The sequence below is a fragment of the Mastigoproctus giganteus genome, chromosome 5 (genome assembly GCF_048544385.1).
Source record: "Mastigoproctus giganteus isolate SK-2022 chromosome 5, ASM4854438v1, whole genome shotgun sequence".
Taxonomy (NCBI): Eukaryota; Metazoa; Arthropoda; class Arachnida; order Uropygi; family Thelyphonidae; genus Mastigoproctus; species Mastigoproctus giganteus.
In genome coordinates, this window is record NC_143579.1 from 33,405,906 (window position 1) to 33,432,061 (window position 26,156).

At 38.6% G+C, this 26,156-nt stretch overlaps 1 protein-coding gene across 3 annotated transcripts in view; it reads left to right on the forward strand.

The window, feature by feature from the left end:
- Window positions 1-1,303: 1,303 nt before the first annotated feature.
- Window positions 1,304-26,156, forward strand: part of Dis3l2 (Dis3 like 3'-5' exoribonuclease 2) — a 440,068-nt gene continuing 415,215 nt past the window's right edge. Inside the window, exon 1 of one of the 3 annotated variants that reach the window (XM_090373977.1) lies at window positions 1,304-1,385. The gene's annotated coding sequence lies outside the window, so the exon portion shown is untranslated. Of the gene's footprint in view, window positions 1,386-1,478; window positions 2,002-26,156 lie in introns of those variants that run through there. The other 2 variants (XM_090373976.1, XM_090373978.1) reach the window with 2 other exon arrangements.

The window sequence follows — 26,156 nt, forward strand, 5'->3', positions numbered from 1 at the left end:
CTAAAAGTTCTGATTTTAGATCGGTACTCTCCTTACATTGCCTATAAAAAAATTAATCGTCCTTTGTGCTTGATTTGTCTATTAGACCGACCCCAGAGTACATGCCACAGGCTATGCAATTGACAAACTTATGACTCGGATCGGAAAAGCCCGCAGGCAATTCCGTCAAATCCACGGGCTCAAATCTGTCAGATCCAAATCGACTGTAAGTGGATTTGGTAACAATCATTATTTAGGTAATATTTTAACTTAGGAAAGATTACAAAATTTAAATTCACACTATATACAGAATTTAAATTATCAAAGTATTACAGAAATTAAACTGTACACCACAACTTTATCTACTAATGAATGAAATTTAAACAAATTGTCCAGACACACCCGATGTTAATCCCAATCGCTTGAGTCAAAAAATTGAGTTTACTCTCCTTGACTGCCTACAATAGTATTTATAACAAAAAAAAATTAGTTATTTAATTTTTAGCTCCTATTAATCGCAGACAAATATAAAATTCATTTAACTTAAGAAATTAAAAATCTAACACTCCTGAGTTCATTAACTTTTTAGTTTTATTATTAATAATGGCAAATGATGGAAAAAAGCAAGTTCATACAGTATCAGCCAAAAGAAAAAAAAAATCTCTTCTATTCCTCTCCCTATTGGTAGTTTTTTTTTTTTTTTTTTTTTTCGGCTGTTTTTACATTGTGGCCTATCTAGTCAGTACCAGGCGAGTGCACCGGTTTTTATTTATCTACACAGAATTGAAAGTGACCGAAAAATACACAAAAAAAGAAGAAAAAAAAAAAAAAACCCGCTGACAATACTCTAACTCCTTTAACTTCCCTGGGGCTTAACACACACAGCAAGAACAAACCACTGGAACAACTGGACTTGCCGTTCTTTGGGTCATCGTGGGTAGCACAGTTGGTATAACCACCGTTCTCCTCACACCGGGTAGAAAAGACCTGAGTTCATGTCCGCCAATTTCGCAACGGATTTTTATGGCTTAGTTAGTCCGTCTCAGGTGTGGGCAGTATGGATTTTTCTCCCAGAACTCAGATTTTTAGTCCAAACACCAAATCGATCACAGAACCCAAACAATTTGCACACATATTATATATACGGCTCAATATGGCCTAAAACCCAACAATATAACGTTCTTTGGATATTTCATCATACTAGATTGCGTTTACATTTTCACTCTTTTTGCTAACAGTACATAAATGATTTACTTTTGGTTTTGGTTTTGATTTTTGGTTATATAATGACAACAGAGGATTAATTTTTTGTTATGATTACATCACTAAAAATAACTTACTATTAAAAAAAAACTAAACTGTAATTTAGTATTTTTAATAGTTTGAGTTGGAAGGAAATTTTTTAGGTAAGGTATCTATTATCCAAATTATAAGAGTAATAGTTATTCTGTACTGGCCATATTTTTCATGCATGAAATTAACTCTGGGATCTTCGACAGGGAACTCGTTAACTTAGGGACACATACTCTTTGTAGTTTAATTTAAATTATTGTATATTGTGTACACTAAGAAGATGCGTTAGTTTGGATTTATAGAATGAAAATACGATTGTTATGAAAGGTCCAGTCGTATTATGAAAAATCTTACCGCTATACAGTAAATCATTGGGTATTGTTTGTTTGTGTGTAGAAGTGATGACGTTCACTGTTTGTTCGTTGGGTGAAGGTTTGTGTCTGGTTGAGTAGATATGTTCGATTTTGGAGATTCGAGCGTGGAGAGAGTCTTGTACATAGGAAAATATAGTAAATTTGACGATAGTTTAGGTACTCATTTTCTCCAGCTTCATTCTGCAGGATATGTAATGCTCAAACTGAACTAATTGTTATTTAAGTTTACCCCTTTTAATTTATTGTTATTTAAAAACGTGGAACTCCGAACAGCGAATTAATGTAGATATATTCCCAGTATCCGAACTCAGGAATTAACGTTTTTAAATCAAATTTTATTTATTATACAAAAGCGGTAAGTATTTTTCGTTAATAATAATAAAATAAATTGTGTGTGTATGTCTTCCTGTAAAGTAACGAATGTCATTGTATTTATTGAATGAGAAGGTTGTTCATGACCCCAGGGGCTCATATCTGGTGAGTATGGGCTTGGCACACCTGGGGTCCTGAGCTGGATATCATCATTCTTCTCTTTTTTGGTGATTCCTTCTACTTCTGTCTCTCAGGGTAACTCGGAATTTTTTTTTTTTTTTGCCTGGTGCAGCGTGAGCCTCAGGCTTCTTTGCACTATATGACTAATAATAATATAATCTCATATATATACACTAGCTTTTGTTTACTCTTGTCTAATTATTTATTATTTTTTTTTCTTCTTCTTATATTTCGTGGAATGTGATTATTTTGTTGATGATGGCTAATAAAACCACTTTGATTGTTAATCGTTCTTATCCATTTTGAAGCTTGCACTTGAGGCAGAGTCGTGATATTTATTACCGGTATATCTATTCTTACGTAAGCTCAAGGTTATCCATAGGCAATTGAAAAAAAATGCAGAAAGTTGAATTTTATCGCTTTTTATTATATTTTTACTTTTCTGGGTTTCATTTCTCTTTGATAAATTTTCGTTTGTCAAAGAGTTGTCACATTAAAATGCAAAAAAAAAAAAAAAAAAAAAAAAACAAAAAAACATTAATTATAGACAGGCTAGTCTATAATTGAGTTTTGTTGTCTGCAGTAAAACCAGGAAAATATACAATCTGAAAGGAAGATACCCAAATAAGGAATACATATATCAATGTTACATAGATTAATTTGTGTGTATGTTACTAAAAAGATTTCACCAGAGGTAAACATAATATGCCCCTATATTCTTGTATGAGGAGCAGTAGTAAAATTCTTAGTTAACGAAATGAAGCTCTACCTGGTTTTTATGTTGGCTATTGTCACCGAAATGGTAAAAAAATGTTGCAACTGCCCTTAAAAAGAAAACATTTCTAAGATTAGCTGAACTATAAGCAAATTTCCTCAAATACAGGACATCTGTACTGAAAACCAATGACCAAAGGCCTGAAACTAAGATCAGAGGTCAGGATTTCATATATATTTGGAATGTATTATTGCATTGAGTATTTGATCCTATTTTGCTACCTCAAAAGAATGACTCAAATACCCAGTGCTAAAGCTTAGTATTATGTCCAACTTAGAGCCAAGTACTTGGCATTAGGCCCTTGGAGAAACAGAACGTTACTAAATACAGTTAGGTAGAAACTTGTATAACTATTTGTCTGTAAGTTGAACATAACACCAAGCCATAGTACTAGGTACTTGTCATTGTTCTGTTGAGAGAGCAGACCTCTGTAGCCAGGTGAGCAGGAGCAGCAGTGCATAGCACATGCTTCTTGATTAGACTGGGGTTCGAGCCCGTGACCACCAAATACAGAGGATGTGGAAAGACCAGAGAATGGCCACCGCATAGCCCTGGAGCAATATGGCCTTAGTTGCTAATGCTCCTAGAAACCAAATAAGAAACAAATGAGAGAGAGAAACTCTGCAGTTTACCTAATTGCATCCCAGATTTTTTAGATTTCAAAAAATCAACCACCCACTGGCTGAAGGCAAATTTCTGCACATCTATCCTGTAACCATCCATCCTAAACTTGAATTTATGCCCCCTCGTGTGTCAGCAAGTGGAAGAATACCATTGACATTCAGCTTATTCAATCCATTGAAGGCTTTAAACACGTCAATCACATCTCCTCGCAGATGCCTATTATCGAGACACTGCAATTTGCAGAACTAAAGCCTTTCTAGGTGAGAGCATCTTTTTGGTCCCTTCACTAATCTTGTTGCTCTTCGCTGTACTCCTTCCAGCAGATTTACATCCTTCCTGAAGTGAGGCTGCCAGACCTCTATACAGTACTCAGTATGTTGCCTAACCATGGCCTTATGAAAAGGCATAACTTCCTTATCCCTGCTAGCAAAGTTTCTCTCTATCATTGACAAAATGCAGTAAGTGATCAGCACTGATCAGAGAATTTCATGTCTGAGTGCACAATTACCCCCCAGGTCTTTTTCCTTCTCCACTAACCTGAGTGTACTACTCCGCAGTTGATAAGTTACTGCTAAATTATATTAAGTAATATAATGTTATAATAATATTATAATATAATAAAAAATAATATTATAGTTCAAAATTGTTGACCTCCAACACAGAAGTCTGTTTAATTTTGCAGTGTATTTCCCAACTTGACTATGACCAACAGTTGCATTTTATGCTTCAGTGAATCAGCTCGCTCTTATTTTCAAGGTGTTGTTAAAATGCATAACTGTGTTGTGTGAGCTGAAGAAAACATGTGAATACTGATAAACTCTTAATGGATAGAAGATAACAGCATAGTGTAGTTTTGTATCCACTAATTGGGCATTTAATTCTTTTTTTTGCAGAAATTATTAAGGGAGAGTGTTACACTGTCTCAATGAATGGACAGAGGTATGCTGATATTTAGAACATGTCATGCTGGAAATGAAACAGTGTTATGCAAGGTGGAGTGCTTACTACCCTCTTCCCCTATATATGCAACAAAAGAGTTATGGGCACTATTAATAGAACACTAAACATAATATCCAGATCTTCACCTACAATGTTTGTTATATGTATAGCATATCTGATATATGTGAAAAAAAAAAAAAAAATTAACAGTTGCAAGATTTCTATTGGTCTGATTTTAATGAAATTTGGAATAGCTTTTTAAAAGACCAAAATATAAATTTTATGAAAATCCATCCACTGAGAGTCTAGTTGTCACATGCAGATGGACAGACAGACAGAATGACATAGTGAAGACAATAGCTTTTTATTTATATAAAATAAATTCCTGAAATCCAAGTATATTATATCAAAATTATTTTTGGCATTCAGTTCCTTTCTAACCACATCATAGTATCGAATCAAATTGTTCAGACAAAACTTCCCTTTAACAAACCCATGCTGTGTCTTAACTATTACTGCAATCTTGTATAGATGAACCTGCAATGCTTCTTTAACCAGTGACTCAATTATTTTCCCCGGAACTAACAGGTCTGTAGTTACTTGTGTCGCCTTTTGGAACACCCTTTGTGAATTGGTGATACATTTGAACACCTCCAGTCCATGAGGACCTTCCCATGAGTCCCAGGAAGCTTTCATAATTATGACTAAGGGTTTGCTTACTTCCTTTGCTGCCTCCTTTAAATAACTGGATAGATCCTGTCCACCCCAGGTGCCTTCCTTATGTTTAACTTCTACAATTTCTCCTCCACTTTGCTCTCAGTTATTACAAAATCACTTAGCTCCCTGTTTGCATTTGATAAACTTCTGGCAGTCCCCTCATTGAATGACTCCTCACATGTGAATGTAGATGCAGAATACTCATTCAGTTTGTCAGCTACCTGAGCATGATCATCAATAGTCAACCCATCTATGTTAAGTGGTCCAATCTGATTCAACCCTTTCCTTCTAGAGTTTACATAAGTAAAGAACTCTTTGCTGTTTTTCTTTGCATCCTTTGCTAAAGATTTCTTGTAATCTGTCTTTGCCTGCCTAACCTCCTTTGTGACTTGATTACAGACTAGCTTATATCTGCCGTAGGCTTCAATGTTACCTGATACTTTTTATGCATCCCATGTATTTTTCTTCTCTGCCATGAGCCTCAACCTAAACCTTGAACAGCATTTCTTAGTTGGAATGAAAAGCATAGTATCCTCCAAAATTAAGTCCCTGAAGGTCCCATTTAGAATTCAATGTTGGTAACATCATCAGTTGATCCCACCGTACAGAAATTGTCTGAGATACCTGTAGTCACCTTTACGAAAACAAAAACCCTTCCCTTTAGCATTGATGGTAGTTACGTCGTTAAGTACAATGTGATGTCCCACATCAGTACACTGTGATCACTGTCACCTTGTGGTTCCTTTATTTGCTAATTCTTAATGCATGAATAATCACTGCTGATAATCAGATCAAAAGTATTACTCCCTATGGTTGCTTCTTGAACATGTTGCTGAAGAAAACAGCCATCCAATAAATCCATAAGTCTTGTTAGTGTGCAAGTGACCAATCCACAAGTTCCAGTCAATTGGATGCACTTCCTTAGATTTTATGTGTTTTGTAACCCCCTCTTCCCTTCTGTACACATTGTACTCCGCAAATTCCAATTCTGCACTGCTTATATCTGTGTGACACCATGTCTCTGGTATCCCAACAATATCTGCTTTTGATGTCTTGATCAGCACTTCAAATTCATCAATTTTATTTACTATACTTTTAGCATTAGTGTACATGCAAGTATACATGCACTTGTTCTTGCTCTTAGTTACCGTAACACAGCCCATCTATTTACTTGTTCCATGATGACTCCCAACAGCCCTTGAGTCCCCAGCAACGTGCTCTCTAGGCTGCTGCTCACTACAATAGAAGCAGTGCAAGAATCATTTTTGCTTCTGCCTGCAGCCACCATTAATCTTTTATTCTGTGAACCTCCCCAATCTAGCAGTTTTCCGACCCACCTAAGATTGGCTCAATAGCATTAGCAAATATTCTTGCACCCTTTCTATTTAAGTGTATCCCATCCCTGTAGTAGTCTATTCTGTTACCAAGTACAGACCACTCTGAAAAAAATTCTACCCCATGAGTCTTGCACAGTCTCTCTCCAGGGCTGAATTGATTGACAAGGCTCTCATCATATATTCCCTCCTATCGTGTCTGGGCAGAATTGCAGACACTTTCAAATTTAACCCTAACTCGTGACTTTTTTTTCACCATTGACCTGTACTTGTTAAGTAAATCTGCAGATCTCTCAAGGTCATTAGTGCCAACGTGTACAACAATATCACCTTTTGGCCTTTAAAAGATGATATCTGCCCTATAACGTCATCAACTTTTGCCCTGGAAGACATACCCTGGTCCTGTTCCACCATATGAGCTTATGAAGAATCAGCCAAAAAAAAAAATTGCACACATCCATTTCCCCTAAAAGTTTGTCCAGTTCCTCCTTGAATTTATTTAAGCTATCAACTTCCACAACAGATGAAAATTTGTTCCAGCAATCAACTACCTGCTGGCTAAAGGCAAATTTTGTACATTTATTCTACAACTGTCTTTCCTCAATTTGAATTTATGCCCCTCAGGTTTGTAAACTGAGCAAGCAGAAGAATCCCATCAAAATTCATCGTGCTCAACCCATTCAAGGCCTTATACACATTAATCAGATCACTTCGCAGGTGCCTAGTACCCAGCCACTGCAATTTGCAGAAATTAAGTTTTTCTTGGTAAGAGGATTCCTTCGTTCCCCTCACCAATCTTGTTGCCCTTCACTGTACATGCTCAAGCAACTGAACATCCTTCCTAAAATGAGGCCTCCAGACCTGTACTCAGACATGGCCTGACCATTTCCTTATACAAAGGGATAATCACCTCCTTTCCCTACTTGAAAAATTCCTGTATATCATTGACAATACCCCATGCCTGCTCTGGCAGCCTATCTGCATTGCTCACAAAACTTGATATCTGACATCACAATTGCACCCATATCTTTTGCATTTTCTACCACCCTAAGTGTAGTACTACATAGTTGGTATGTTTCCCTGGGGTAACTTCTACCCCAATACAGTACTTTTGATTTGTCAATGTTATACTTCATTGCCACTTTTCAGCCCATCTACCCAAATTTTTTAGATCCTTTTGCAATAGCAAACTGTCATTATTGTCATTAACAAACCTGCCGACATTTGTATTGTATGCAAACTTCGACATTAAGCCTGATATACCTTCATCAGTACCATTGATAAATATACAAAACAACAGTGAGCCGAACAATGGAGAATTCCACTATTTAGCATTAACATTAGTTGAGGCATATGATGCAAGAGCGCAAGCTTATATAGTATCAGCCAAAAAAAAAAAAAAAAAAAAAACCTTCCCACTTCACCCATCTGGTCACTTCAGATGTTCAGCCTTAAATTTATTTAAGCTATCAACTTCCACAACAATGGATGGAAGTCTGTTTCAGCAATCAACCACGCACTGGCTAAAGTCAAACTTCCGCACATCTATTCTACAACTGTCTTTCCTCAATTTGAATCTATGTCCCCTCAAGTTCTTAATATGAGTAAGCATATGTATCCCATCAGCATTGAGTCTGTTCAATCCATTCAAGGCCTTATACACTTCAATCAGATCATCTCGCAGGTACCTAGTCTCCAGATGCTACAACTTTCAGAACTTAAACCTCTCTTGGTAAGATTACTCCTTTGTTCCTTCCACTAATCTTGCTGCCTTATACAAAGGGATAATCATCTCCTTGTCACTGCTAGCAAAATTGCTATATTAATATCGAATTACTTTTGCACAGAGCGAAACAGATACAGAATAAATTATGACAAGTTTAATAATACGAAAATACATACATGTTTTCCTATTAGATTAGATACATACAAATTAGATTTCCCATTAGATTAGATACATACAAAAAAAGCTTTCGGTTGTATTTGTCAACCTTCCTCAGTCAAACTGACAGTTAAGAGTGGAACATGAGGGCGTGTACTGCCAATCATGTACATGAACTGCTTGATTAATTGTTGGATGTTGAAGCCTGTGGCTGCAATGCATGTGGACGTTGCCAGCGTTTGTCATTAGTCAGAATGTTGTTTCGATGATAGGGTGGACCCGACATCCACTGCTCCTGTTGACCGAGGTATTGGAGCATGTAATATTCAACGACTCCAACCAGGTGCGTCGTCAGTAGTGGTGGGACCTATCCACAGTCACGACATTGCGGTGTGAGTCAGTGTCGTGGTGGGTTGTCCAAACATGTTCGGCAATAGCTGAGTGCTCTACATCTGCTAAGCAGATTGCTCTTTCGTGTTCGGAAAGATGTTTTTCGAGTTGTCTTCCAGTTTTCCCAATGTAGCACCTAGTGCAGTCACGGCAAGAGATGCAGTAGACTAAACCGCTTTGTAGTAAGGTGGGGACCGGTGTTTTCACTTAAAGATGAGGGATCATAACTTTCTGCCTGGGAGTTGTACGCATTTTATCCCATGTGATTTTAGGACCCTAGAAACCTGTTGTGATAGGTTTGGGTAGTATGGGATAAAGGCGCTCACGGTTGAGTCATTACCTTGGATGTTTCTGTTGGTCGCTACATGGTCAGCACAAGCTTATATAGTTGCCAGTATTTGTGAGATGGATAGGGTTCAGATCCGTTATAGAACGGTTCCGAACCCTATTCATCTCACAAGATCAAATCATGGCATCATTTGATGTAGTGTCACTTTTCGCCTCCATCCCAGTAGAACTTGCCATCACATGTGCAAAGCAATTCTTGGATAATGACCAAATCCTTGGCAGCAGAACCGAACTAACACCAGACGATATCTCCACTGCCCTCAGACTGTGCTTAACAGGTGGTGCAATTATGTTCAACGACTCCATTTACCAACATGTACACGGCACAGCCATGGGTTCCCTGGTTAGTTCAGTCACAGCAAATGTCATGATAGAGGAATTAGAGGGTCGTGCATTTACGAATGTACCAGATCCCATTACCTTTTGGTGTCGTTACATGGATGATGTGTTCGTGGTTATCTCCAGAAATTCGGGTGACCGACTCTTAGACCACCTCAATTCTCTGTCACCTTTCATAAAATTCACCACTGAACTAGAATCGGACAACACCATACCATACTTAGACACCCTTGTCCGACGCGAGGGCATGCGCTCGAAGACAGCTGTCCATCGTAAACCAATGTGTGCTGGCCAATTCACCAACTTCTGGCCAGCACACGCACGCGTAGCCAGCTTGCCACTGCACAAACCTTGCTAACTTGTGCATGGACCCACTCTAGTTCTGTAGATGAGAGGCACACCGAAATTGCTAAAGTCAAGGTGGATCTTACGAGGTGTGGCTATCCCATCAATACCCTTGACCAACAGAACCATCTAAGAAACATCTAAAAATCGACCAACAGAAACATCTAAGGTAATGACTCAACCGCGAGCGCCTTTATCCCATACTACCCAAACCTATTACAACAGGTTTCTAGGGTCCTAAAATCACATGGGATAAAATGCATACAACTCCCAGGCAGAAAGGTACGATCCCTCATCTTTAAAGTGAAAACACCGGTCTCCACCTTACTATAAAGCGGTTTAGTCTACCGCATCTCTTGCCGTGACTGCACTAGCTGCTACATTGGGGAAACTGGGAAATGACTCGAAAAACATCTTTCTGAACACAAAAGAGCAATCCACTTAGCGGATGTAGAGCACTCAGCTATTGCCGAACATGTTTGGGCAACCCATCATGACATGACATTGACCCACACCACAATGTCATGATTGTGGATAGGTCCCGCCATTCCCGATGACATGCCTGGTTGGAGTCATTGAACATCGCATGCTCCAATACCTCGGTCAACAGGAGCAGTGGATGTCGGGTCCACCCTATCATCGAAACAACAATTCTGATTAATGACAAACGCTGGAAACATCCACATGCATCACAGCCACAGGCTTCAACATCCAACAATTAATCACGCAGTTTATGTACATGATTGTCAGTACATGCCCTCATGTTCCACTCAACTGTCAGTTTGACTGAGGAAGGTTGACAAAAACAACCGAAAGCTTTTTTGTAAGTATCTAATCTAATATATGTATGTATTTTCCTATTATTAAACTTGTCATAATTTATTCTGTATCCATTTCGCTCTGTGCAACTGTAATTTGATATTAATAATGAATCCAGAGTGCCCAGGCCTCTTTAATCACAAAATTGCTATATATTATTGACAAAACTACATTATCTGCTCTGGCACCCCATCTGCACTGCTCAGAGAACTTCACATCTGACTGCACAAAAACCCCCGGGTCTTTTTCGTTCTACACCTCCCTGAGTGTAGTACCACACAGCTGGTACGTTTCTCTTGGATTACTGCTACCCTTATGTGGTACTTTGCATTTGTCAATGTTAAATTTCAGTTCCCACTTGTCAGCACATTTGCCTAATTTTTCTAGACCCTGTTGCAGTGGCATACTGTCTTTACTGTCATTAACAACCCTGCCAACCTTTGTATCATACGGAAACTTGGACATTAAGCCTGATATACCCTCATCGATATCATTAATAAATACACAAAACAACAATGGGCCCAGCACTGAACGGGGGACTCCACTAATAATATTATTCCACATAGAGCAGTGTCCATTTATTACCACTCTCTGCAGTCTCCCACTCAACCAGCATTTATCCATTGCAGTAACTTGCCCTTAATGCCATACTGCTCCAATTTGTACAGCAGTATTCCATGTGCAACAGTATCAGAAGCTTTCCTGAAATCCAAGTATATCATATCAAAATTATTTGTTGCATCCAGTTCCTTTGTGACCACACAGTATTTTTTCAAACAAGAGTGCCGCTTAAAAAACCCTTGCTGTGGCGGAACTGTTACTGCAGTCTTATTTAGGTGATCCTTCCTCCCTTCTTTAACCAGTGACTCCATTATTTTCTCCAGAACAGAAGTTAAACTAACAGGCCTATAATTATTTGTGTCATGCTTTGAACCACCTTTGTGAATTGGGGATACGTTTGCACATCTCCAGTCCATTGGGACCTCCCTTTAATCTAAGGATGCTCTCATAATTATGGCTAAGAGTTTGCTAACCTTCATTGCTGCCTCCTTCAGCATAACTGGATAAATTCCATCTGCCCCAGGAGCCCTTTTTATGGTTAACTTCAACAATTTCTCCTCCACTTTGCTCTCTTATTACAAAATCATTTAGCTACCTGATAGAGTTTAGTAAACTTCTGTCCTCCCCTTCCTTACGGAATTGCTCGTGTGAATGTAGATGCAAAATACTCATTTAGTTTGTCAGCTACTTGAGCAGGATCATCTATAGTCGAACCACCTATGTTAAGTGCAGCAATCTGATTCATGAGAAGGGCAACAAGATTAGTGAATGGAACAAAGGGTTGCTCTTACGAAGAAAGGCTTAAGTTTTGCAAATTACAGTGTCTGAAGACTAGGCACTGGCGAGGTGATCTGATAGAGGTGTATAAAGCCCTGAATGGTTTGAGCATGCTCAATGCCAATGGGATTCTTCCTCTTGCTCAGAATAATCACCTGAGAAGGCATAAATTCAAATTGAGGAAAGACGGATGTAAGATAGATGTGCGGAAATTTGCCTTTAGCCAGTGGGTAGTTGGTTGGTGGAACAGACTTCAATCCCTTGTTGTGGAAGTGGATAGATAAATAAATTTAAGGCTCAGCTGGACAGGTATTTTGAATGAACGGAGGAGTGAAATGGGAATTTTTTTTTTTTTTTTTGGCTGATGCTGCATAAGCTTGCTTTCTTGCATCATATGCCTCTACTAATGCTAATCCCATTCCTTCTAGAGTTTAAATAAGTAAATAAGTCTTCATTGTTTTTCTTTTCATCCTTTGCCACAAATTTCTTGTAATCTGCCTTCGCCTGCCTAACCACCTTTGTGACTTGATTACAGACTAGCTTATATGTGCTGTAGGCTTCTGTGTCACCTGATACTTTATATGCATCCCATGCATTTTTCTTCTCTGCCACGAGCCTCATTAATTCATCTGACATCCATTTAGGCCTAAACCTTGAACAGTATTTCTTAGTTGGAATGAAAAGCCTAGTAGCCTCCAAAACTAAGTTCCTGAAGGATTTCCATTTAGAATTCAATGTTGGTAACATCATCAGTTGATCCCACTGTACAGAATTTAAAAACTGTCTGAGACCACTGTACCCACCTTTACTGAAGCAAAAACCCTTCCCTTTACCCTTGATGGTAATTACCTCTTTGAGTAAATCCCACTTCAGCACACTGTGATCACTGCCACGTAGTGGTTCCTTTATCTGCAGATTCTTAATGCATGAATAATCAGATTAAGAACATTATTCCCTCTGGTTGCCCCTCGAATATGTTGCTGTTGAAAACAGTGCTCCAATAAATTCACAAAAGCCTTGCTAGTGTGCGAGTGACCAACTCAAAGTTCCGGTCAGTATCTGGAAAGTTAAAATCTCCCCCCCCCTCTTACAAGACATTCTGATTTCCTGGCTCACTCTTGTTTCTCTGCATAATTGTTCATTGCACTCATCAGAGTCATTAGGCCTATAACCAGAGCTTGAACTAGACAATCCTACGCCAGGTGAAAAGTGTTATAAGTATGCACTCATTATATGCAGGTAGTCAATGTTTCAGTACCCTAGTATTGTTGACACCTGGGGGCAACATGTCTTCATGATACCCCTGATTGTGATAGATAATTCCGTCAGTTTTCGCCCCGAAGCTCGACGCCTGAGGGAAATTCCCCGTCTTACCCACCTTGCTATGCCTCTGCAAACTTTATGAATTTATAAATACTATTGCAACTGTCTACGATTCATATATCATTAATAAAATAATTTAAATAATACAATGACTGTAACAAAATAAAAATATCAAAGAAAAAGAAACTTTCAAATATTCGTTTATATCTACAGAGAATTTAATTCTGTATAAACTACAAAGAAAGTACATATATCTCAATGAAATTAGAAAAACAGTTTATGTTTATATAAAAAAAAATATATATATATATCTAGTATAAAATCATAGAAACAAAATATTGTGAAATATAGTACTTTTCCCATTATAACATAAACTCAAATTGTGCAATGAAGGTGTATTATTTTAATTGAATTTTTCTCACTTTGAAGTACGTTTCACAAGAAGCTATTGTTACAGGCAGGGTAAGGAAAATTCATATCACTATTTCTATATTTAGATCAGATTCTATTAGACAATACTCATGAATGAATTGGAGAAGTTGTAAAGGGGGTTACAGATTTTATATCTAGATTTTTCAAATATCTGTTGAAATATCAACAGATATTTGAAAAATTTTGTTCATCAGTGTTCAAAAATTCATCAGTGCTAATCACTGGAGGACAAACAAATTTTTTTTTTTTCGCTCTCACAAAATCGCAAAAATTTCTGGAATCATATGTAAAACGTACAACGATAATGCAGTATTTCTTTTAATAAATTTTTTATTTTTATTTTAACAAAGAATATACACCTTAATCTTTTGACTGGCTATAGAAAGTAGTTGATTAGCATGACTTCTCATTATGCAGGATAGGTGGCTGCAAATGTATGTTCCATTTATATTGTGGAACGGTAATTCCTTAACCCTTAATTTTTTGCACTTTTTGATTGCTTAAATTGCCTAAAGGCCAGAGGTGGAAACAAAGCATACAAAGTTAAGTCTCTTGTAATCTGTTGTTATATGGAAATTTTCTTCATTTTGCAGAAACTTTTAAATGTAGTTACCAAAAGGAATTAAAAAAATTTGCTATAAAGAAATTCATTAAACACAGGTCTGACTGTAATTAAATCAAACATGAAGCAATTTTAAAATATATAACTAGTCAGATGCACCCTTAAAATGCTGCACCTGGGGCTGGCACCCTGCTTGCCCTACCCTACACCTGGCTCTGCCTATAACACACTCCTATTCTCATTGTCCCTTTCCCAGTGCTTATGCCACTCCAAACTGTCTCAACATTGCACTGTCCACCCATGTCAACTGGATGCACTTCCTTATATTTTGTTTCTTAAGTAACAGCATAACCCCTCTTCTCTTCCTAACCTGTGTATCCTTTCTGTACACATTGTACTCCCCAAGTTCCAGTTCTGCACTGTTTATATCTGTGTGACACCATGTCTCTGATATCCCAACAGTATCTGCCTTTGATGTCTTGATCAGCACTTCAAATTCATCAAATTTATTTACTATACTTCTAGCATTGGTGTTCATGCAAGTATACATGCACCTGTTCTTACTTGTAGTTACCCTAATACAGTCCATGTATTTATTTGTTCCATGATGACTCCCAGCAGCTCTTGAAACCCTCAACATCCTTCTCTCTAGGCTACTGATCATTACCATAGGAAGCAGTGCCAGAATCACTTTCTCTTCTTCCTGAGGCTACTGTTAATCATTTAGTCTCTGAATCCCCCCAAGCTAGAAGTTTTCTGACCCACCTAAGACTGCCTCGATAGCATCAGCAAATATTCTTGCTTCTATTTAAGCGTATCTCATCCCTGTAGAAGCAGTCTCTCCTGTTAGCAAGCAGCAGAGACTGCTTAGTCTCTCCTGTTAGCACACTGCTATTACTGTAACAACCCTGCCAACCTTTGTATCATCTGCAAACTTTGACATTAAGCCTGATATACCTTCATCAACATTATTGATAAATATACAAAACAACAGTGGGCCCAACACCGAACCTGTGGGACTCCACTAATAACATTAGTCCATGAGGAGCAGTGTCCATTGATAACCACTGTCTTTTCCCACTCAACCATCCTTTTATCCATTGTAGCAACTTGTCCTTAATGCCATGCTGCTCCAATTTGTACAGTAGTCTTCTATATGCAACAGTATCAAAAACTTTTCCTAAAATCCAAGTATATGATATCAAATTATTCTTTGCATCCAATTTCTTTGTCACCATATCATAGTATCCACTCAAATTTGTCAGACAAGACTTCCTCTTAACAAACCCATGCTGTGTCTGAACTATAACTGCAGTCTTATCTAGATGATCCTGCATCGCTTCCTTTAACAGTGACTCCATTATTTCCCTGGAACAGAAGTCAAACTAACAGTTGTGTAATTACTTGTGTCACCCTTAGATCCCCCTTTGTGAATTGGAGATACATTTGCACATTTCCAGTCTGTGGGGACTTTCCCTGAGTCCAAGGATGCTTTCATAATTATGGCTAAGGGTTTGCTTACTTTCTTTGCTGCATCCTTTAATATAACTGGATAGATCCCATCCACCCCATCACATTGGTGCAGCAGCATTATTTTCCAACATTGTCATATCCAAGAAGCTAGCCACTGAATGTAGCAGCTGTATTGTAGAACTCTGTACTATCTGCATAGCCTTAAATTGCATACTCTCAATAGCCATATTGCACAGTGTTATATACACAGACTCCATTAGTGCCATCCAAGCTATACAGCATATATAAAAATCATGATAACCTTACTCTTACAGATCTGGAATACTCTTACTAAGTTAAACCAGAAGAAACAACAAGTTTTTTTTTGTTGGATCCCTGGACACACTGGAATTTCTGTAAACAAACAGACTCACCTAGCTGCCAAAACGTCTACTGATTCTTTATACCAATCATTTACTACACCGGCATCTGACTACTAGTACATTATAAGGTAATGATGCCTTGAAAAATGCCAACACATATGGCAGAGCCAATGCAACAATAAGATACTCAGTATAAAAAAAGATATAAAACCTTTGAGATCTAGCACACGGGAGAACCGACATGAAGAAGTCGTATTAGCCCAGTTACGGATAGGCTACATTCAACTGACACATCTTAATCTGCTTGCGACCACTGCTCGAGAATAGTGCACTCAGCTCACTGTCCAACTTATCCTTTAAGGATAAAACAATGCATTTTATAAATTCAAATTCTTTCCACTTCAACATGCTCTTCATAATTTCTTTCAGAATTTTTCAAATTAGCAATAGTATTGATAGCCCAAATAATTAATTTATATGCTTTTACCGTTGTGATTCTGTAAAGCTTCTGAAAGGTAAGAGAGCTCCTGCAGGGTGTCGATCATTAATGCTAAATGGGTAAGAAATTCCAAATTTAAAAGTTGATTTAATAAACCGGAATATTTAACTTCTGATTCAAAATGTTTGCACAAAGCGAGATGATTCCTCCAACCCACAATTGCAGTCCACAAGGTAAAAGCTGCTCATCGTGGCCCGAACACACGACCGATCTTTATAGTTTCCACTCAAGTTCTTTAGCAATCATCCTTAATTCGTGCTAGATTTTGGAGATTGGTGATATAGTTTTGTTTGTTTTTTTTAATTATTGCCTGTATGCCATTATATTTTAGAACATTTTCTAAACAGTGAAAGGCTCGACAAAGTTTCAAAATCTGCCAACATTTCATATTTGTAAAGTTTATATATCTTAGTTGCCTCAATCCAACCTTTCTACATTGCTACTCTCACTAGTTCTTTGAATACAGTGAAAATGTTGAAATCACACGGATATTCAGCCATTGTGACCATGTAAACATAAACAGGAGAAATTCACTTCTCCAAAAAATGTATGCCCGTTTGTCAGAGTAAAGGGAAACCACAACACACATTGACCAGAGGCTATAATCCGTGTCGAGAATCTTCTTAATCCTCCGACTGGCTATGGAAAGCATATTGACTAGCGCGAATTCTCGGTATGTGACTGCATAGGTTTTATGGACACCACTAACGTTGTGGAACGGTAATCCCTTTCACCCTTAATTCACACTTTCTAATTACCTATATTGCCTAAAGGCCAAAGGTCAGAACAATGCATACAAAGTTGTCTCTCCTAATCCGTTCGTTACATGAAAATTTTCTTTGTTCAACGGAAACTATTTTAAATGTAATTACCAAAGGGAATCAAAAAAATCGCTATAAAGAAGTTTGTTAAACAGAGATCCAACTGTAATTAAAAATGAAGCAATTTTAAAATACATAACCGATCGATTGCGCCATGAAAATGCTGGGAATGGGGCCCCACTCGCCCCACTGTAGTTTTGGCTCCGAATACTCAATAATTGCATTCAGGATTTCATTTGTAAAATAAATGATCGTCTCAACAATGAGCTCGCAAATTTTCAAAAAATATAAAAATAGGCTCTCGCGAGCCCACTATAGCTCACCACTGGGCATTCCCCTCCCTGAATAACTCCTCATATGCGAATGTAGATGCAAAATACTCATTTAGTTTGTTAGCCACCTGAGCAGGATCATCAACAGTTGAACCATCAATATGAAGTGGACCAATGTGATTCATCCCTTTCCTTCTAGAGTTTACATAGGTAAAGAACTCTTTGCTGTTTTTCTTTGCATCCCTTGCCAAAGATTTCTCATAATCTGCTTTTTCCTGCCTAATCTCCTTTGTAACTTGGTTACAGACCAGCTTATATCTATCATAGGCTTCCATGTCACCCATTAATTTATATGTATCCCATGCATTTTTCTTCTGTGCCCTGTCTCATTAGTTCATCTGACCTCCATTTAGGCCTAAACCTTGAACAGTGTTTCTTAGTTGTCATGAAAAGCCTAGTACCCTCCAAGATTAAGTCCCTGAAGGATTTCCATTTATAATTCACCGTTGGTAACATCAACAGGTGACACAGATTGCACTGTTCACCAATGTCAATTGGATGCATTTCCTTAGATTTCATGCATTGCTCTTTGTGGACAAATGTTATTAGTGAAGTTCCCCAGGGTTCGGTGCTGAGCCCATTGTTGTTTTGTGTATTCATCAATGATATTGATGAAGGTATATCAGGATTAATATCCAAGTTTGCAGATGATACAAAGGTTGGCAGGGTTGTTAAAGACAGTAAAAACGGTATGTTTCTCCAATTGGAGCCCTACGAGCATATCGTACTTGTCCGATTCAACGTCTCTGTGCTGAAGCCTGTGAACCACCACTCCACTCAGAAGACAAGAACTCCTACTATCTTATGCAGCTAAAATAAAGTGTATTCCAAATCATCCTGTGTACAAAACATTATATGCACCAATATGGGGCACCTCCGTAACCAGGTGGGAAGGAGCAGCAGTGCATAGCATACACTTCTTGATTAGACCGGGGTTCGAGCCCGTGACCACCACATATTCCGGAGCAATATGGCCTTAGTTGCTAATGCTCTAAAAAAAAAAAAAAAAAAAAAAAAAGCACCAATATGGGAAAATATGTACAGAACACTTCCAACAGCAAACAAACTAGCAAACAAATGCATCAAGGAGCTGCTTCCAATTTGGTCTCTTGATTTCAACAAACTAGCTGCCATATGAAATGCACTAAGACCTCCTTGGGATACAATATTACCATTTGTGATACCTACTTGCTTAACTGGGGAAGAAATTCCCTACCAGGAAACAGTTTTCAACTACTACACGCTGCTTATCTAGAAAAATATCTACACTATACATAAATATATACCGATGGATTGAAAACCGATACAAAAGTAGGTGTGGCAGCAGTTTTCTGTGATACTGCTGTTACCTAAGTTCTCCCAGCATCTTTACAGCTGACCTACAGGCAGTGAAGTTAGCAATAGACCGATTATGGCACCAAAAGTTACCCCATAGTCTGATCTTCACAGACCCCCTCAGTGTAATTCAAGCAATACAATGTGACACAAAGAATCTCCATCCAACTCTGAACAAGCTCCTTAAAAGAAAACAAAACGCAATCTTTTGTTGGATCCCTGGACATACAGGAATTAAAGGGAATGAAGAAGAAGTTGCAGCAAAAGCGGCAACAGGCACCCTTTCTTCAACCACCAAAGTACCATATACAGACTACAGGCATAACATCAAAGTGAACAGCAAGGAACAATGGCAAAAAATATGGAGCAAGCAAACTTATAATAAACTATCAAATTAAACCAGATTTAAAGAAGTGGAAGTCCAGCGAAAGAGATGTACGAAAAGAAGAAGTAATCCTTGCCAGGTTAAGGATAGGACGTACATATCTTACTCATTCCTATCTACTTAGAGCTGAAGAACCTCCTCAATGTAATCAGTGCCATGTACAACAAACAGTTAAACATTTGCTACTAGACTGTCCAGCCTTAACAAACGAAAGAAAAAGAGCCTTTAAATCTGTAACTAAAATTCAAGATGCTCCTACTTTGAAAAACATATTAAGGGAAGAAAATAATGTACAAGAAGTCTTCCACTATCTAACATTAATAGGCTTTTATAATCAGATTTAAAAAGCAGAAGTAACTGCAAATCGATGTATACAATCAAACTCCCTCTCTCCATCAAATACTTTGTGAATAATTTCTAATCAGGCATTAATTTTAACTGCAATTGCAAGAGATCAGAGTAGAAAATGCAAAACTTTGGAGGTGCATTATGGCCACAGAAGCCAGTGCACCAACACTAACAAACAACAACATGGAAAGGTCTCTGTATATCTCATGTGTGATCCCTCTGAACTACTGTGACTAACAAAAGTATCCCTTTGTATGTATATTAGTATTAGTGTTAATAGTGGCAAATAATGCAAGAAAGCAAGCTTATACAGCATCAGGCAAAAAAAAAAAAAAAAAAAACAATAACCACCTCACCCATCCATGCTTTTCAATAGTTTGTCTAGTTCTTCCTTGAATTTATTCAAACTGCCTACTTTGGCATTAACATTAGTAGAGGCACATGATGCAAGAAAGAAAGCTTATACAGCATCAGCCAAAAAAAAAAAAAAAAAAACCTTCCCACTGATCCATTCATTCCAAATGTTTGTCTAGTTCTGCCTTAATTTATTTAAGCTATCAACTTCCACAACAACAGATGGAAGTTTGTTCCAGAAATCAACTACCTGCTGGCTAAAGGCAAACTTCTGCACATCTATTCTATAACTGGCTTTCTTCAGTTTGAATCTGTGCCCCCTCAGGTTTGTAATCTGAGCAAGAGGTACAATCCCATCTGCATTGAGCCTGCTCAATCCATTCAAGGCCTTATACACCTCAATCAGACCACCGTGCATGTGCCTAGTCTCCAGAAGCTGTAATTTGCGGAACTTAAGCCTTTCTTTATAAGAGCACTCCTTTGTTCACATCTTGTTGCCCTTCTCTGTACTCATTCTACCAACTCTACATCCTTCCTAAAATGAGGATTCCAGACCTGTATGCAGTACTCAAGGTGTGGCCTGACCGTTTCCTTATACAAGGGGATAATCACCTCGTTATCCCTGCTCACAGAATTCCCATATATCATTGACAAGACCCCATGACTTGCTCTGACAGCCTGTCTGCACTGCTCAGAAAACTTCATAACTGACTGAACATTTACCCCCAGGTCTTTCATTCTCCACTACCCTGAGTGTAAAACCACCCAGTTGGTACATTTCTCTGGGGTTACTGCTATTATATGCAGTACTTTGCATTTGTCAATGTTAAACTTCAGTTGCCACTTCTCAGCCCATCTACCCAACTTTTCCAGATCCTGTGGCTGCAGCATACTGTCATTTCTGTTATTAACAACCCTGCCAACCTTTATATCATCTGCAAACTTTGACATTAAGCTTGATATTACGTTCTTAGCGTTTTTTCACCAACCTTTCATGGAGTAAAATAAAATTAAAATAAAATAAAACAAAACAAATCTTGATAACTATATTTACAATAACCTGTATTTACAAAATTAATATACGTATTACAATATTAAAAGTATTAAAACACAAGATTAAAATGCATTAAAATATACTAAGTTAAAAGCGATAAAATCCCGTAGCTTTCAAAGGCTCCAGCCTTCTTCTTCAGCAGTACTCTCTATTATTCAGTACACCTTTAAATATCAGCAGGGTAATGGTAGGCATCACATGTTTCCATTCTCACGTGTTCCGCTCTCTTGCATTGTGGAACCGGAAGTGGCTCGAACATAAGTCGTACGGAACCGTTCATCCTTTTTTAGGATAATAGTCTCTAAAAGGGGGTGAATCCGTACACCCCTATCCCTATTAATGTTGGTTGTAGAGCTGATCCGCAAACTCTCGAGCCACTTACGGTCCCAGAACCTATGCGCCCGATCGGTGATAGTGGCATCGTCTGGGGAGATCTGGTGCTGCTTCTCCCAAAAATGTTCGGCCACGGCGGACTTGTCATATTCCGCATTTCTTATTGCTTTTTTGTGTTCCCCCAGACGATCTTTGAGACGACGTTTTGTCTCCCCTACATAACATTCCCCACAATCCGGGCATCTAATATTATATACGACCCCACTAGCATCCTCTTTTTGAATGGGGTCCTTAACTTGAGACACAACTGTGCGCAGTCTTCGTCCCGGAAGCTGCACACAGCGTGTCTGATATTTTCTTAATACTCTAGTTATATAATCCGTCAAGCCCGGATAATAGGGAATGTATGCAGTGGATACTGGTATAAAAGATTCATCTCTCCTCTGATCAGAGGAGAGATGAATCTCTCCTCTCTCCTCCATCTCTCCTCTGATCAGAGGAGAGATGAATCTTTTATACCAGTATCCACTGCATACATTCCCTATTATCCGGGCTTGACGGATTATATAACTAGAGTATTAAGAAAACATCAGACACGCTGTGTGCAGCTTCCGGGACGAAGACTGCGCACAGTTGTGTCTCAAGTTAAGGACCCCATTCAAAAAGAGGATGCTAGTGGGGTCGTATATAATATTAGATGCCCGGATTGTGGGGAATGTTATGTAGGGGAGACAAAACGTCGTCTCAAAGATCGTCTGGGGGAACACAAAAAAGCAATAAGAAATGCGGAATATGACAAGTCCGCCGTGGCCGAACATTTTTGGGAGAAGCAGCACCAGATCTCCCCAGACGATGCCACTATCACCGATCGGGCGCATAGGTTCTGGGACCGTAAGTGGCTTGAGAGTTTGCGGATCAGCTCTACAACCAACATTGATAGGGGTGTACGGATTCACCCCCTTTTAGAGACTATTATCCTAAAAAAGGATGAACGGTTCCGTACGACTTCCGTTCGAGCCACTTCCGGTTCCACAATGCAAGAGAGCGGAACACGTGAGAATGGAAACATGTGATGCCTACCATTACCCTGCTGATATTTAAAGGTGTACTGAATAATAGAGAGTACTGCTGAAGAAGAAGGCTGGAGCCTTTGAAAGCTACGGGATTTTATCGCTTTTAACTTAGTATATTTTAATGCATTTTAATCTTGTGTTTTAATACTTTTAATATTGTAATACGTATATTAATTTTGTAAATACAGGTTATTGTAAATATAGTTATCAAGATTTGTTTTGTTTTATTTTATTTTAATTTTATTTTACTCCATGAAAGGTTGGTGAAAAAACGCTAAGAACGTAATATGAATATACCCAACCTCAGAGGCCTATTTGAGGAATTAAGCTTGATATACCTTCATCAATATTAATCATTGATAAATATTCAAAACAACAATGGGCCTAACACCGAACCCTGAGGGACACCACTAATAATATTAGTCCACATAGAGCAGTATCATTGATTACCACTCTCTGTCTTCTCCCACTCAATCATCCTTTTATCCATTGTAGCTACTTCCCCTTAAAGCCATACTGCTCCAGTTTGTTCAGTAGTCTTCCATGTGCAACAGTATCAAAAGCTTTCCTGAAATCTAAGTATATGCTATCAAAATTATTTTTTGCATCCAGTTCCTGTGTGACCACATCATAGTATCCAGTCGAACTGGTCAGACAAGACTTCCCCTTGACAGACCCATGCTGTGTCTGAATTATTACTGCTGTCTTGTCTAGATGATCCTGAAATGCTTCTTTAACCAGTGTCTCCATTATTTTCCCTGGAACAGAAGTTAAACTAACTGGTCTGAAATTACTCGTGTCACCCTTTGATCCCCTTTGTGAATTGGAGATACATTTGCACATCTTCAGTTTGTGGGGAACTCCCCCAAGGCCAAGGATGCTCTCATAATTATGGCTGAGGGTTTGCTTACTTCCTTTGCCACCTCCTTTAATATAACTGAACCCATCTACCCCAACTGCCTTTCTTATCCTTATACTATACTTATCTTATCCCTATCTTATACTTTCAAAACAACAGATGGAAGCTTGTTACAACAATCAATTACTTGCTAGTTGAAGGCAAACTTCTGCACATCATTCTGCAACTATTCTTTCTCAATTTGAATTTATGCCCTCTGATGTGCATAGTCTCAGCAAAAGGAAGACTCCTATCAGGATTGAGTTTGCTCAAGCCATTCAAAGCCTGAAACATGTCAATCAGTTCATCTGGAAGATACCTAGTCTCTAATTGCTGCAATTTGCAGAACTGAAGCCTTTCTTTGTAAGAGATTTTGGATGCCATCAGCATTTATTTACTAAGTCTATTTAAGTCGGTAAACAGTTTCTGCAAGTCTCCTTGCAGGTGGCTAGTCTCTGATGCTGCATTGTTTTTGGTACAAGTTATCATTTATGACCCTGACTAATCTTGTTCTTCTTTTCACCCATTCCAGTAGAACTACATCTTTCCTATAACTGAGGCTTCCAGATCTGTATGCTTCAAGGTGTGGCCTAAACATTGCTTTATGCAGTAGGATAATTACCTTCATGTTCCTGCTGTCAAAATTCCTGCATATCGTTGACAGAACCCCATGAAGTCTAAAACCTTTCTTGGTGGGAGCAGACCCTTTGTTTCCCTCACCAATCTCATTGCCCTTCTCTATACTCATTCCAGCACCTCTTCATCCTTCCTAATGAGGCCTCCAGACCTGTATGCAGTACTCAACAAATGGCCTGACCATTGCCTTATAAAATGGAATAATCACTTCCTTATCCCTGATGGCAACATTTCTGTATGTCATTGACAACACCCCACGAGCTGCCCTGGCAGTCTATCTGCACTACTCAGAGAACTTCATATGAGACTGCACAGTTATGCCCAAATCCTTTTCATTTTCTACTACCATGAGTGTAGTACCACAAAGTTGGTAACTCTAGGATTACTGCTACCCTAAGTGCAATAGCCTTCATTTGTCAATGTTAAATTTCAGTTGCCATTTCTTAGCCCAACTGCCCAGTTTTTCTAGATTTTGTTGCAGCAGCATACCTTCGTTACTGTCAATAACCACCCTGTGAACCTCTGTCTCTGCATCCTTGGACTCAGGGGAGGTCCCCACGGACTGGGGATGTGCAAATGTATCCCCAATTCACAAAGGGGGATCGAAGGGTGACACGAGTAATTACAGACCAGTTAGTTTAACTTCTGTTCCGGGTAAAATAACGGAGTCACTGGTTAAAGATGCATTGCAGGATCATCTAGACAAGACTGCAACAATAATTCAGACACAGAATGGGTTTGTTAAGGGAAAGTCTTGTCTGACAAATTGGATAGGATATTATGATGTGGTTACAAAGGAACTGGATGCAAAAAATAATTTTGATATCATATATTTGGATTTCAGGAAAGCTTTTGACACTGTTGTGCATGGAAGACTATTGTACAAATTGGAGCGGAATGGTATTAAGGGTAAGTTGCTACAATGGATAAAAGGATGGTTGAGTGGGAGAAGACAGAGGGTGGTAATCAATGGGTGCTGCTCTTCGTGGACTAATGTTATTAGTGGAGTCCTACAGGGTTCGGTGTTGGGTCCACTGTTTTGTATATTTATCAATGATATTGATGAAGGTATATCAGGCTTAGTGTCGAAGTTTGCAGATGATACAAAGTTTGGTAGGGTTGTTAATGATAGTAATGGCAGTGTGCTACTGCAACAGGATCTAGAAAATTTGGGCAGATGGGCTAAGAAGTGGCAACTGAAGTTTAACTTTGACAAATGCAAAGTACTGCATATGGATAGAAGTAACCTCAGAGAAACGTACCAACTGTGTGGTACTACACTTAAGGTGGTAGAAAATGAAAAAGACCTGGGAGTAATTGTGCAGTCAGATATGAAGTTTTCCGAGCAATGCAGACAGGCTGCCAGGGCAGTTTATGGGGTTTTGTCAATGATATATGGGAATTTTGCTAGCAGGGAAAAGGAGGTGATTGCCCCTCTGTATAAGGCAATGGTCAGGCCACGCCTTGAGTACTGCGTACAGGTCTGGAAGCTTTATTTTAGGAAGGATGTAGATTTGCTTGAGCATATACAGAGAAGGGCAACAAGATTGGTGAGGGGAATGAAAGGATCCTCTTACCAAGAGAGGCTTAAGTTCTGCAAATTGGAGTTGCTGGAGATAGGCACCTGCACGGTGATCTGATTGAGGTGTATAAGGCCTTGAATGGGTTTAGCACGCTGAATTCTGATGGGATCCTTCCACTTGTTCAGATTACGAACCTGAGTGGGCATAAATTCAATTAAGAAAAGACAGATGTAGAATAGATGTGCGGAAATTTGCCTTTAGCCAGCGAGTGGTTAATTGCTGGGACAAACTTCCATCTGTCGTTGTGGAAGTGGATAGGTTAAATAAATTTAAGGAGGAACTGGATAGGCATTTGGAGGGAATGGTGTGATTTTTTATTTTTATTTTTGGTTGATACTGCATAAGCTCATACACTTGCTTTCTTG